At 40.7% G+C, this 13,428-nt stretch overlaps 2 protein-coding genes across 4 annotated transcripts in view; both read right to left on the bottom strand.

Moving 5' to 3' along the window:
* The window catches only part of RAPGEF5 (Rap guanine nucleotide exchange factor 5), a 434,425-nt gene extending 422,165 nt beyond the window's left edge, over window positions 1-12,260 (bottom strand). The window contains exon 1 of the mRNA XM_084978468.1: window positions 12,130-12,260. The gene's annotated coding sequence lies outside the window, so the exon portion shown is untranslated. The remainder of the gene's footprint in view (window positions 1-12,129) is intronic.
* TOMM7 (translocase of outer mitochondrial membrane 7) overlaps window positions 1-13,428 on the bottom strand; it is a 346,781-nt gene that overhangs the window by 147,618 nt on the left and 185,735 nt on the right. For all 3 annotated transcript variants that reach the window (XR_014814214.1, XR_014814213.1, XR_014814212.1), the window contains exon 3: window positions 12,130-12,260. The gene's annotated coding sequence lies outside the window, so the exon portion shown is untranslated. The remainder of the gene's footprint in view (window positions 1-12,129; window positions 12,261-13,428) is intronic.

A 13,428-nucleotide genomic window follows, 5' to 3' on the forward strand; every position in this document is an offset into this window, starting at 1 on the left:
AGGTGATTCTAAAACAAAATGTTTGGGAACCACTTCTCTAGAGTTAAAAGAGAAAGTCAGCATGAAATAACCCTTTGGTTATTTATAACCCATAAAAGATTGATAAGCCACAATCAGTGATTACTGAGCTTTGATTCAGAGTGTATAATTGAGCTTTGGGATTTTTGTCAAATAGGTGAAAAGAATATCTCAGAATAGTTTTAATTCACATTTCTCTGAGAATGAGTGTATCTTTATATATTTAAAAGCTATCAGTAGTTCCTTTTCTGTCAACCATCCCCTCATATCCTTTCATGCAAATATCAAGTTTCTTGTAGCAAATCCTTTTCCTTCCTTTAAAAATGTAAATAGAGTTCCCATCATGGCTCAGCTGAAATGAATCTGACTAGCATTCATGAGGACACAGGTTCAATCCCTGGCCTTGTTCAGTGGGTTAAGGATCCAGCGTTGCCATCAGCTGTGGTGTAGGTCTCAGACACAGCTTGGATCTGGCATTATTGTGGCTGTGGTGTAGGCTGGTGGCTACAACTCCGATTCAACCCCTAGCCTGGGAACCTCCATATGTTGCACATGTGGTCCTTAAAAAAAAAAAAAAAAGTTCAGAAGACAGGCACAAATTTCAAAAAAAAATCAAAATGGAAATGGTTTTATTGTTATTTCTGATTATTAAAATGATTAGAATTATGTTTTCATGGTACAAAAATTTAAATAAAATGTAAAGGGACAAAATTATTACTTGGAGTTCCCTTGTGGCTCAGTAGGTTAAGGATCCAGCATTTTCACTGCAGTGGCTCTGGTTAGTGTAGTGGTGAAGGTTTGATCCCTAGCCTGGGAACTTCTACATGCCATGGATGTCCCCCACTTCCCCCAAAAAAGTATTACTCATAATGTCGTTACCAAAAGTATCTTTTTTAACATTTGGATGTCTATTTTTTCAGGCCATTTTCCAGACATTTGCATGCAGGCATGTTTTTTAAAAAAAAAAAAAACATGATTCATTCAACAAATATTTTTGCGGTATGAGTATTACAAAGGTCATACTATGTATACCATTTTGTAACTTGATTTTTTTCATTTAAAGATGGATCATGGAAAGATTGTTCTTAGCCTTATGTGCAGATAGTTGAGTCAACAAAGTATAAAATGTAATTCAGCAAGCAGTAATGGAGCTTCTCTCATCCCCTCCAGGCTGCTGTGTCTGTCTATTCTGATAAAGATGCCAGTTGAACCAGTGACAGGGATTGACAGAGCAATATTACCAAGTTGGGTGGACCCTACCTCTTTGTTCAGCTACAGCAAGAGAGTTCAACAAGAATTTATTGAGGACCTACTGTGCATCAGCCAGGAATCTATTCTAGATGCTGGGAATGTAACAGGAAAAGAGCTAGACAAGTTCCCTGACTTCATGCAGCTCAGTGAAGGAGACAGGTAACAGGCAAGAGAATCTGAATGTGGGATGTGTGTTATGAAGAAAATAAAACCAAGTGATGTGACAGAGATTGATGGGGGAGCTGCTTTAGACTAAGTGGACAGAGAAGGTCCACTAAGGAGGAGACACATGAGTCGAGGTGTGATTGCCAAGGAGCCAGACAGGTAAAAATCTGAGGAAGAGAATTCCAGGCTAAGGAAATGGCAGATCCAATGGACTTGACTGGATGTAGGAAGAGGAAGAGGGCCAGCCTGAGGAGCACAGTGAGAGAGTGCCATGGCTGAGGCCAGAGAGGTAGACAGTGGCAGTCTAGGAGAGCCTTGGAAGGGAGTTTGGCTTTACTCAGAAAACTGGGAAGTCATTGGTGGACTGATGTGATCTGATCTACATTTTTAAAGGAATGATTTTAGTTTAGGATTGCCTGAAAAAATATAGGATACTCAGTTAAATTTGAATTTCAGTTCAACAATGAATAATTTTTTAGGATACAAATAATTTTTTTTCTTTTTTACAGCTGCACCTGCGGCAAATAGAAGTTTCTGGGTTAGGGGTCAGATCGGAGGTATAGCTTCAGGCCTACGCCATAGCCACAGCAATGTGAGATCTGAGCCGCATCTGTAAACTACACTGCAGCTTGTGGCAACACTGGATCCTTAACCCACTGATCGAGGTCAGGGATGGAACCCATATCCTCACAGAGACAATGTTGTGTCCTAAACCCGCTGAGCCACAACGGGAATGCCAATTTAAAAAAAACTGGGGGTAAATTTCCCATCGTGGCTCAGTGGTTAATGAATCCGACTAGGAACCATGAGGTTTCGGGTTTGATCCCTGGCCTCGCTCAGTGGGTTAGGGATTTGGCATTGCCATGAGCTGTGGTGTAGGTCGCAGATGCAACTCGGATCCCACGGCCATCAGCTACAGCTCTGATTAGACCCCTAGCCTGGGAACCTCCATATGCCGTGGGTGTGGTCCTAGAAAAGACAAAAAGACAAAAAATATTATATATATAAATTAATAAAAATTTTAATGTAGTTGATTTACATTGTCCTGTCAACTCCTGCTGTACAGCTATCTGACCCAGTCATACATGTATATACATTCTTTTCCTCATATTATCTTTCATCATGGAACTCCAATTTTTAATAATATCTTACACAAGTGAAAATCACCTATTGTTCATCCAGAGTTCAATTTTACCTGGGTGTCCTGTATTTATTTGCTAAATGCAGCAACCCTATTCTGGCTGGTGTGGAGACTTTCGTGAGGTCTGCGAGGTAGGTGCAGCGCAATCCTTAAGGGGCTTTTTGAACAGTCCAGGAAGTGAGAGTGGTGGCCCTGGATATGAGGGAAAGTGAGTGGATACAGAGTCTATCCTGGAGGTAGAACCAAAAGGCCTTACTGACTGATGGTTGTGGGGTGGGAAGGAAGGGAGGCATTAAGGATGACTTCCAGGTTTTCATCCCCTGGATGGATAACTGCAGAGTAATTGTGATTTTCTCCCTTTGTTTGTTTTACAACATCTGCAGATGTGTGACTACTGAGTAAATAACAAGAAAACAAAATAAGAAGCCAAGTGGTTTAAAGCAAGGGTAAGGAACCTGTTTTGTTATTGAGAATTTGGAATCTTCCATTCCCCACCTCCCTAAATCAACTGAGATCAGTACACTGAAAGCCAGGTCATTTATGCTCTTTTTTCATTCTTTTTTTTTAGGGCCACACCTGCAGCGTATAGGAGTTCCTGGGCTAGGGATCGAATCAGAGCTGCAGCTGCCAGCCTACGCCACAGCCACAGCAACACCGGATCCAAGTTGCATCTGTGACCTACACCACAGCTGGCAGCAATGCTATATCCTTAACCCACTGAGTGAGGCCAGGGATAGAACCAGCATCCTCATGGATACTAATCAGATTCTTAACCCAGTGAGCTACAATGGGAACTCCTATCCTCTTTCTTAAACAACTTTAAATTTTTTACTTCTACCAAGAAAAAGAGGGAACATAAAATGTTATTCAATAATTAGAATAAGCGCTAATTCTATTTTGGCACCATTCACTGGACATTACACAGCAAAGAGTAAATGATAGGAGAAAGGAGGTTGGAGAGAGGAAAGAATGGAGGCAGGATGGAAGAGATGCTACAAAGGGACAGGAAGACAGAAGAAGAGGTGAGAGATTGAGTTTGGCTTCTAAGATGCCTAGTGAAACATAGTCTTACTCCATTGGTTAATCCCAAGGCATTCGAGGCATTTGGTAAAAGCATCAGTTTACTAGTCTGAGCAGTGGCACAAGAAGGACTATTTCTTGAGCCCCCTACAAGATACCAAGTTTTTCACATACATTTTCTCAATTTTCACAACAACCAGTGTTGTAGGTATGTTTACTTCTCTTCTACAAATGTTAGTAACTTGCCCAAGGACACAAGAGTAAATAGCTGTTAGACTTAGATTTAAATCAGATCTGTCATCTGCCTGAACCCTAAGCATGTAGTTTTTCTTTTACACCATCTTCCTTCACATGGTTTAAAGAGTTTGAATAATATTTACGATGAATTTCTTTGTTGGCTCTATTCTCCTTCCTAGATTCTTTAATTCCAGAGACAGCCATTCTTCCCCTCCTGCCCGCCAGCTTGGTTCCACTGAATATAAATAAAGATATCTTAAGCAGCAGAGAAGTAAATATTTCATGAATTTTTTTTTTTAAGAGAACAAAAATCTGCCTACACACTGTGGCCATTGCTAGGTGGGAGTGGTTGATTCAAATTTAGAGGAAAATACCTCTTTTTTTTTTTTTAAGGAAGACTTTAAAGGAATTTTTCGTTGTCTAAGATAAGGTTTAGACTAATTTGAGATAGGGGAAATTGTTTTAAAAAAGCAGCTGAATATCTTAGTAAAGTAAAAAGGAGTCTTCCTTAAGCAGAGAGCTGTGGATTGGGTTTCAGGAGAGGGGAATGTTAATTTTTTTCTTAGTTGCTTTAATTAATGGATTTTTGTTTTCCTTTACAGTTTGAGAGCTGGGGATTCTGAGAAGAACAAAGATGTGAGTGAGACAACGAATTCCAGCCACAAGCCAGAACTCAGGGTGGAAAGGTAAAGAAGGACTCACGAAATGGAATAGATGAATAGGACTGTGGTATTTAGAACTTTATGTTTTTCTTTTGTGCTTCGTCATTCTCTTTGCTAGCTCCATTTTTAGGAAACAGATTAGACACTGTAATTCAGATTGTGTTAGCGATGCCTTAGGAAATGAAGGAGGGGCTATATTCTTGGAGTAAAGCCAGGAGAGAGAGAAGCAGAAGACTTCAGAAGCTGTCATTAGTTCTAAGAAATCACTCTCCATAGTCCTCTGGAATATTTTGGAAAATAATGGATTTCCTGCTATTGGGCAGGATGAAGCTTGAGTAATTTAATTTGGGGAGGTTGGGATGAGGGGGTCGGCGGTCAGATTGTATGTCTGGGAAAATTCTCTTAGCACTGTGTGTCTATGGCAGGAAATTAGATACAAGATGAAATCCAAGAAGGTCCTGTGGCTGGGTTTCTCTCACAGAAGGAGGAAAAAAAAAAAAATCCCTGCATCCCTAATTATGCAAATACTATGCAAACTGGGGTAATTACATATTTACTTAGAAAATTTCAGTTACCTCATTTTGCCTTAAGGAAGAGTTGGGACAGCAAAAGGGAATGTTTGTCAACAGTCCAGAGTTGTTAGATTTCTTTCAGGGGAAACGAAAGGGTAAATTTCCTATCAAACGAATGCCAGGGTTTTAAATGAATTTTTCTTTTTTTTATTATTATTTTTTAAATAGTTATTTCCCCAATACAATTTCTTTTCTACTGTGCAGCATGGTGACCCAGTTACACATACATGTACACATTCTATTTTCACACATTGTCATGTTCCATTATAAGTGACTAGACATAGTTCCCAGTGCTACACAGCGGGATCTCATTGCTAATCCATTCCAAAGGCAATAGTTTGCATCTATTAACCCCAAACTCCCCAACCACCCCACTCCCTCCCCATCCCCCTTGGCAACCATAGGTCTATTCTCCAAGTCCATGGTTTTCTTTTCTGTGGAAAGGTTCGTTTGTGCCTTATATTAGATTCCAGATATAAGTGATATCATATGGTATTTGTCTTTCTCTTAAATGAATTTTTCAAATGCTTTAAGGTCTCCCTTCTGCAAAGCGTACCAAAGAATAATTCTGAAAGGGTTAAAATACCATTCATAGTTAAAATAAAGTGGAAAACTCTTTTCTCCCATTCTCTTTACCATAGGGTCCTTTCCTCTCTCTCTCTCCCTCTCTCACAACAATGTGAAGGAAGGGCTTGGATTTTTCCTTGCATATGATTTTCACTGTTACTTCTAGCCATTTCTCTAAATCTTGGATTTGAATCTATCACTTGGAAGTGCCTCCAAAGGCCTGTCTGATAAGGTGATATGTGAGGCAAGGCTGAGAGCATCAAACAAATGGACCAGCTGTTTCCACAGCTGCATCTGTGACACATCCAACGGTGCCCAGGCAGCACGGCAGACACCCACCTGGGACAGCTGTAGGCAAGAAAAGGTGGATGTTGCTTGGGGGGCTGGGGAGGGAGTCAGGGAACTGCCATCTCTCCAAGGGCAACCTAAAACTGAGCAAAATCTGTCTTGGGTTGAGTTAAAAATCTTTTCTGAACATTAGCTGATCTGACTAATAGTTAGGCATCTCTCCTCTCAGCAGAAGACAGTGGAATATGTCTCCTAGCAACAGGGATATTTTGCCATTTGATAGCAGGACTGTCTCATCATGGATGCTTGCACTGCTGCCCACAGTTCTCCCAGTAAGTACCAAGAAGGGTCACAGTCAGAACAAACTTGGCCATCGGCCTTCAGTTTCAGTGCTTGGTACCGATAAAGTGATGATTCCAAGACGTGGGTTAACTCAACTGAGGTAACCAGATTTTCTGAGTATTTCCCTATTTCTGTTAAAGGTGTCACCATTGATTGCATCAGCTACTGGCTTCAGAACCTTGGTATCGTCTGTGTCTTTCTTCTCTCTCTTTTATCCAGTGTCTGGCTGTCTGGCTGGCTGTCTGGCTGACTCTGGCTCTCTTTCTCTCTCCCAGTTCTCTCTCCCTCTCCTTTCCTATGTTGCCTCCCCCAGTACTAGTCCCTTCTCAATCTGTCTTTCAAACTTTATCTTTCCCTTCTTCATTCCTACCCTGGCAACCATCCCCCAAGAAGTGCTATCAATTCTCCTCTTGCCATCTCTCAGGTCTTCCCTCTACCTCCATCCCCAACCCTTGTTTCAGGTTCAGGTAGCTCCTCACCTTTCGTGAGGACAACAAAGCTGGTCTTGGCCTCTAGTTTCTTCTCAAAATAGTTTATTCTACATGCAGCTGCCAAATTATTTTCTCTATAACAGCAATCTAATCATAACATTGCCCTGCTCAAAAACTCTCAAGGGTTCCCTCTGTCCTATGAAGCAAAGTCCAAAGTCCTAAGCCTAACATTCCTGCCCATGTTTTGCAGCCATGGCTCTCCCTGTCGTCCTTCAGGCATATGCTGCTTCTGCCAAAATGCCTCTTACCCACTTGGGCCTTTTCTCAAGCTGTTTCCTATCTTGAAACAACACCCCCTCATCCCTCACCCCCCAGTTCCTCCATTTTTATGTATCCAGAGTCATCAGACCTAGTGCAAGACTGCTCTGGTCTATGTAGCCTTCCCTGATATCTCTAGCTAACTTTCTGAACCCCTATAGGACTGATCCACGTGATGAGGTCACCCTGACTATAATAAACCAACTTCGGCTGGTTCTGTCCCACATGCTGATAGGACCTCAGCCTCCTCTTCTAAGTTCCATTCTGCTAGCATTCCTAGAAGTCCCCAGAGTCTTCACATATACTCACTAAACAAGGACACTTCTTTCAAGCTCTCCCACTGCTCTGCCATCTTCCCCCATCTGCTGGGCACTGCTGCTCCTGCCACAGCGGGCAGACTGGAGCCCCTACCACGGCAAAGGTGAACACCATTCAGCATAAAAAAAGCTTCTTCCTGAGGACGTGGAGCCTCTTTTACCAGAGAGCCCCCAAATGAGTGCTGTTGATAGCTCCTTGTCTTTGAGGCCCTGTGAAACAGTTCTTTCTGCTCCCCTGCCCCTTACTCCAATGTCACCTACGAATCCATAAGGTTCAGGTGTTGGGTAAATATGGACAGGACATTGCGCTATACTTGGAATTGGCCTCCCTGCCAAAACTGCAGCAGTCCTCATTGGGTTAAGTATCTTATACCTGCTCCAGCTCCATGAGCCCCTCATACAAGTGGATGAGGGGTGGACTGCTCATATATATTTTCCCAAAAGTGTAGCCTTAATGAGTCACTGTTATTGTTGGGAGTCTGTCATGTCCCTCAAGTATGTTGGGAAGAAAAATGGTTAGGATGTACCAGATAATATGAACTGCACTGTCCAATGTGGGGCTCCCGAGCACTTGAAGTGGGGCTGGTTCTAACTGAGAGGTGCTGTGAGTATAGAATACATGTTAGGTTTTAAAGACTTAACTCCCCACCCCCTCCAAAAGTAAAATAAATCATTAATAACTTTTGTAATATTGATTACATGTTGAAATGATAAGATTTTGGATAGATTAGGTCAAACAATGTGATTAAAACTGATTTTACTTGTTTCTTTTCACTTTCTTTTATTAATTAATAAATTTATGTATTTATTGCTTTTTAGGGCCATAACCACAATCTATGTAAGTTCCCAGAATAGAGGTTGAATCAGAGCTACAGCTGCCAGCCTACGCCGCAGCCACAGCAACACAGGATCCTAGCCATGCCTGCAACCTATACCACAGCTCACAGCAATACCAGATCCTTAACCCACGAGCGAGGCCAGGGATTGAACACACATCCTCATGGATACTAGTCAGATTAGTTTCCCCTGCACCACAACAAGAACTCTTTTCACTTTCTTAATATGGATTCTAGAAAGCTGAATGTTACATATGTGGCTCGCTTTGTGGCTGGCATTAAATTTCTGTTGCCACTCCAGAGAAATGATTCACTTAAACAGCAGCAGCCCCTGGGAACTTGCTAGAATTGCAAATCCTCAGCTCCTACCCCAGACCTACTGGGTCAGAAACTCTGGTAGGACCAGGAATCTGTTTAGCAAACCCTCCAGGAGATCCTTGTTCACACAGAATTTTAAATGCCACTGCTGCAGAAGGTAAGCTCCAAGGGATGGAAAAGAGATCTGGAGCATAACAGGATCATCATAAATTTTGTTTAATTTAATGTAATCTCAATGGTCCCTTTTAATTTTAAAATCTTCTGTAAACCTGTCAGTCAGTCAGCCAACCATATAGTAATATTTGTTCCTGACTGTGGAGGAACAGCTTGCTAGTAACTTCAGAAGTTGCCACTACTGGTCAGGAAAAATTGCAAGTCATCAGCAGGACATTTTAAAAAAATTCTCAACAAAATGTAATGAATACAAGGAATGTACTAGAGACAGTCTGACATGAAATCAACATAAAGAAAAATAAAACCATGCTGACTAAATTATAATATAAGTCAGCTCTGGGTGATACTTTTCAGGGAGTCACTCTGGGGCTGAACCCTGCCTCCCCTCACGCTGGTGCCACAGCCTTGGTCCCTCCTGCATGGCCACCACAAGGTCATCAGCAGCTAAGGTTCTCTGACATAGCCCTCAAGAGCCTGCAGTCCTTGTATATTTCAACTTGACATCTTCAGCCTATTGAAATTCACAAGTTTTCCTTTTTTGTTAACCTGGGCCATTACGGAGATTCATCAGTTGATGACCGCACTTGAAGAACAACACAAAAATATTCCAAGCATGGCAAAGCTACCTTATTGAACGGAGGCTGGTATGGAACAGAAGGGAAATTGTTCTGGCTGACCTGCTTTGGACACCCCTTAAGTGAAATAACCTTCAACCTGCACTCTCTCAGGAACTGATACTCTGTTTAACTTATTTAGTGGTTTCAAAAGTATCATCCATGTACTCATTAAACATGTTCACTGTTAGAATGCAGAAGTTCTCTTCGCCTGATTCAGTTCCATCCCTAGCCTGTTTGGGATTTTAAAATATAGATATTGATATGGATATCTATAAGAAGATATATTTTTTAAAAAATGAGATCAAATGATCAGGTGATTTTGTAATTTGCTTTTTTCACTAGGTCAGCATGTTATACACAACTTTCAATATCATATATGTAGATTTACCTTTTTCCGTTAAATAGAGGCACAGTATTCTATTCTATGAATAGTTTATTTAATCATAGTATATTTCAACCACAGTGCCTGAAACAAAGCTCTCAACAAGTATTTGCTATTATTATTTACAAACATACAATATTTCCATATTCCTTATTTATTTATTTATTTGGCTTTTTTAGGGCCACACCCGCGGCATATGGAGGTTCCCAGGCTAGGGGTTGAATCAGAACTACAGCTGTCAGCCTATGCCACAGCCACAGCAATGCCAGATCCAAGCCGAGTCTGTGACCTACACCACAGCTCATGGCAATGCCAGATCCTTAACCCACTGAGTGAGGCCAGGAATTGAACCTGCAGCTTCACGGTTCCTAGTCAGATTTGTTTCCACTGCACTACGACAGGAACTCCCATACTTCCTCATTTAGACTTTTGAATTTATAAAACTGTTTACTTGTATTTTCTCTTATTTTAATGTAAAATTTTCTAGAACTATATGTATTTGAAAGAATAAACTAGCTTTTATTGATCAAGTCAGCATTTTTGTTTTATTTTTGTCTTTATATTCTGTTTTCTTTGGGTTAATTTTGATGCTTTTCTCTTAGCTTCCAGAAATTAAACATGTAGTCATGTTTATTTTCTTATCCTATTTCCTAGAAAGGTGTTTTAAAGCTAAGAAAAGTATTTTAATGTGGCTTTGGCTATGGCTCCTATGTTTATATATTTATAATCATTATCAGTTTATTTTAAAAAATCTTAAAATTTTCAGTTCCTTTGGATCCAAGATTTACTTATTTATTATTGGCTATGCCCATGGCATTCAGAAGTTCCCGGGCCAAGGATCAAACCCAAGCCACAGCAGTGACAGTGCTAGACCCTTTAATTGACAGGCCACCAGGGAACTCATCCAAGGATCATTTAGAATAATGTTTTTACATTTCCAAACATAAATAGTTAAATTGTTAATATTTTGTTGTTTGAGTTTTATCACATTGTGTTTGGGGACTATGGCCTGTATGCTTTCTGCTTTTTGCTTTTTTTTTTTTTTTTTTGGCCACCCTGCAGCACATGGATTTCCCAAGCCAGGGATCAGATCTGAAACACAGATGCAACCTAAGCCACAGCAGTGGCAATGCCAGATCCTTAATCCACTGTGCCGGGCTAGGGATTGAACCTGAATCCCATGGCTCCCAAGACACCACTGATCCCTTTGCACCACAGTGGGAACTCCCTCTATACTTTCTGTTTTTAAGAAACTGTTGAGTTTTTCTTTATAAGAACGGGCATTTTTCCCACCACATGTATTCTCATTGTGCTGATGAGATAACACAAACCATTAATCAGAGAAGATGATGCTGCACCGAACTGCTGTTGTTTATAATGAGTTTGCCATCTGAAAGAGGCTCTTTGCACATAGGAAGCAAACTGTCACTGACTCCATGCAGGAATGCACAACTATTTTGCATGGTGAGCTGCTCAGTTGGAATCACAATCTCATGTTTACCGCTAATGTTTGCAAACTGCGATACCAGTAAACTGTAGGGTCAATATCAGAGATAATAGCTTTAAGTGAAAAATTCCCACTGTGTAAATCAAAGGGCAAATAAGAATATGTTATGATTTGGGGGGCCAGTTGTGATCAAGCAATTTATTACTTTTAGCTAGTAATAATATCTTCAACTGATGACCCTGCATTATACTCTAGAACTTCAGGCCAACAGGCACAGGAGGGCATTTAAATTTAAATTAATTAAAATTAAACAAAATTCAAAATTTAGTTCCCCAGTTGCACTAAGCACTGTGTTCAATAGCTAGTGGCTGTTGTACTGGACAATGCAGAAGTAAAACATTTCCATCAATGCAAAATTTTCTGTGAGCACAGCTTTAATGTGATAGTCTTTTGATGTATCCACTTGGCAAGGCTACAGTCCTCAGCTATCAAACACTAACTAGGTATTATTGTGAAGGTATTTAGTAGATATAATTAACATCCTTACTCAGTTGACTTTTAGTAAGGGAGATTATCCTAGATATTCTGGGTGGGCCTGATTCTAATCAGTGGAAGGGTCTTAGGAACAGAATTTAAACTTCCTTGATTAAGAAGAAATTCTGCTTGTGGATGTTTCAACCTTGCCACCTTTCCTCACAGCCTGCCCTACAGATTTTAGAGCTACCTTACAATCACAGAAGCCAGTTCCTTGTAATCTATCAATCTTGATAGATAATAAAAATAAAAATCATTATTACTATTTTCATTATTATTATTATTATCTACCTACCTCCTACTGGGTCTGCACCTCTGGTTGAACCCTGACTAATATAAACAGGAACTTTCTAATGGGCATAATCCCCCAAACTACAAACAACATGCCCCAAATTCATTTTTGCCTGCTCTCTTGTCTCACAGAAGAGGAAATAGCCTTCCTCCTCCTCTAACAGCCAGTTTCTCCACAGCCCTCATCCCACCTCCTCTCACCTTCTCAAAGGTCCTGCTCCATTAGTCATCTTCTGTGTCTTCATCTTCTCCTTTTCTACTGGATCCTTCCTTCATGCTCCAATATGTATAGAAAGCTTGTATACAGGTTGGTGACATATTTAGAAGTGAGCCTAGGATGGGAAGGGGAGGGGTGACACATGGAAAGAAGTTAATACATAGATGCTTTTTTTTTTTTCTTTTTTGCCACCTTTAAAAAGACCTGATGTTCTACCTCATGGATCTTTCTCTATAGATTAATGAAATGTGTCTCAAAATCAACCAACCAAGGGAATAAAGGGGATAAAAGCATTGGTCCATCAGCTCCCATTGCCCTCTGGTCAAAGTTCATCCTTGGATATGTTATCTCCTACGGTTTCTGGGTTCCAAAGGCATCAATGCCAAAAAGTTCCCTCGGGACCTGCCAGCCACAAGGAAAGAAGCCCCAGAGTTGGAGGGCCCCAAGGCAAGTCACTGTCAGGTTAAACCTACAGGAAGCCGGTTGACTGCTGCTTAGAGCTTACCAAGGCAGTGGCTGGGGTAAAGAGTGGGAGCCAAGATTTGATATGACACATAAGACGTGTCCAATATAGTACCCCCTATGTATTAACTCATCTCCTCGTGTTCCCTTATAGTCACACTTTTGGAAAATTTGTGTCCATACGTTAGCTCCACTCTTTCACCTCCAGCTCACAATTAATCCTACTGTAAACTGGCTTTGTCCCCTCCTTTCCCTTTCACACTTTCCTCTCAAGGTCATTAACGATCTCCATGTTGCCAAATACGGTGGATTTTTCAGTTTTATTTTACTCAATATCTCAGCATCATTCTACATAGTTAGTGACCACTTTCTTCTCAAAACAGTCTCCTCTCTTTATTTCAATGCAACAACACTTCTGGGATTTTCTCCCAGCCTCTCCTCCTTCCTGACACTTTCTTTCCTAACACTGGATGTTCTCAGAGCTTCACCCTGGGGGCCTCTTCTCTTCTCACTGTATACTTCCCTCTTGGTTAATCTATGAATTCTAATAAATCAAAGTATGTTTCTTGTTCTTTATACTCATACATTTATTTACCCAACTTGATTGGTCTTTTAACTCTAGAACCATTTAACCAATTGTATACAACTGCACAGGAATCTCTACATGTCCAAAATGGAACTCCTGATCTTTTCTTGAAAATGTGATTTTTCCACCAGCCTATCTGACTCATCAACATCAACCTAATTGCTCAAGTGAGAAACCGAGGAGTTTTCCTGGATTTCACCTTTCTCTCATTATTATATCTAATGTAACACCAAGT

Source organism: Sus scrofa, chromosome 9, assembly GCF_054392235.1.
Source record: "Sus scrofa isolate SSC_HxYL_T2T_F1_AM1 chromosome 9, Sscrofa_HxYL_maternal_Yorkshire_Landrace_v2.0, whole genome shotgun sequence".
Classification (NCBI taxonomy): Eukaryota; Metazoa; Chordata; class Mammalia; order Artiodactyla; family Suidae; genus Sus; species Sus scrofa.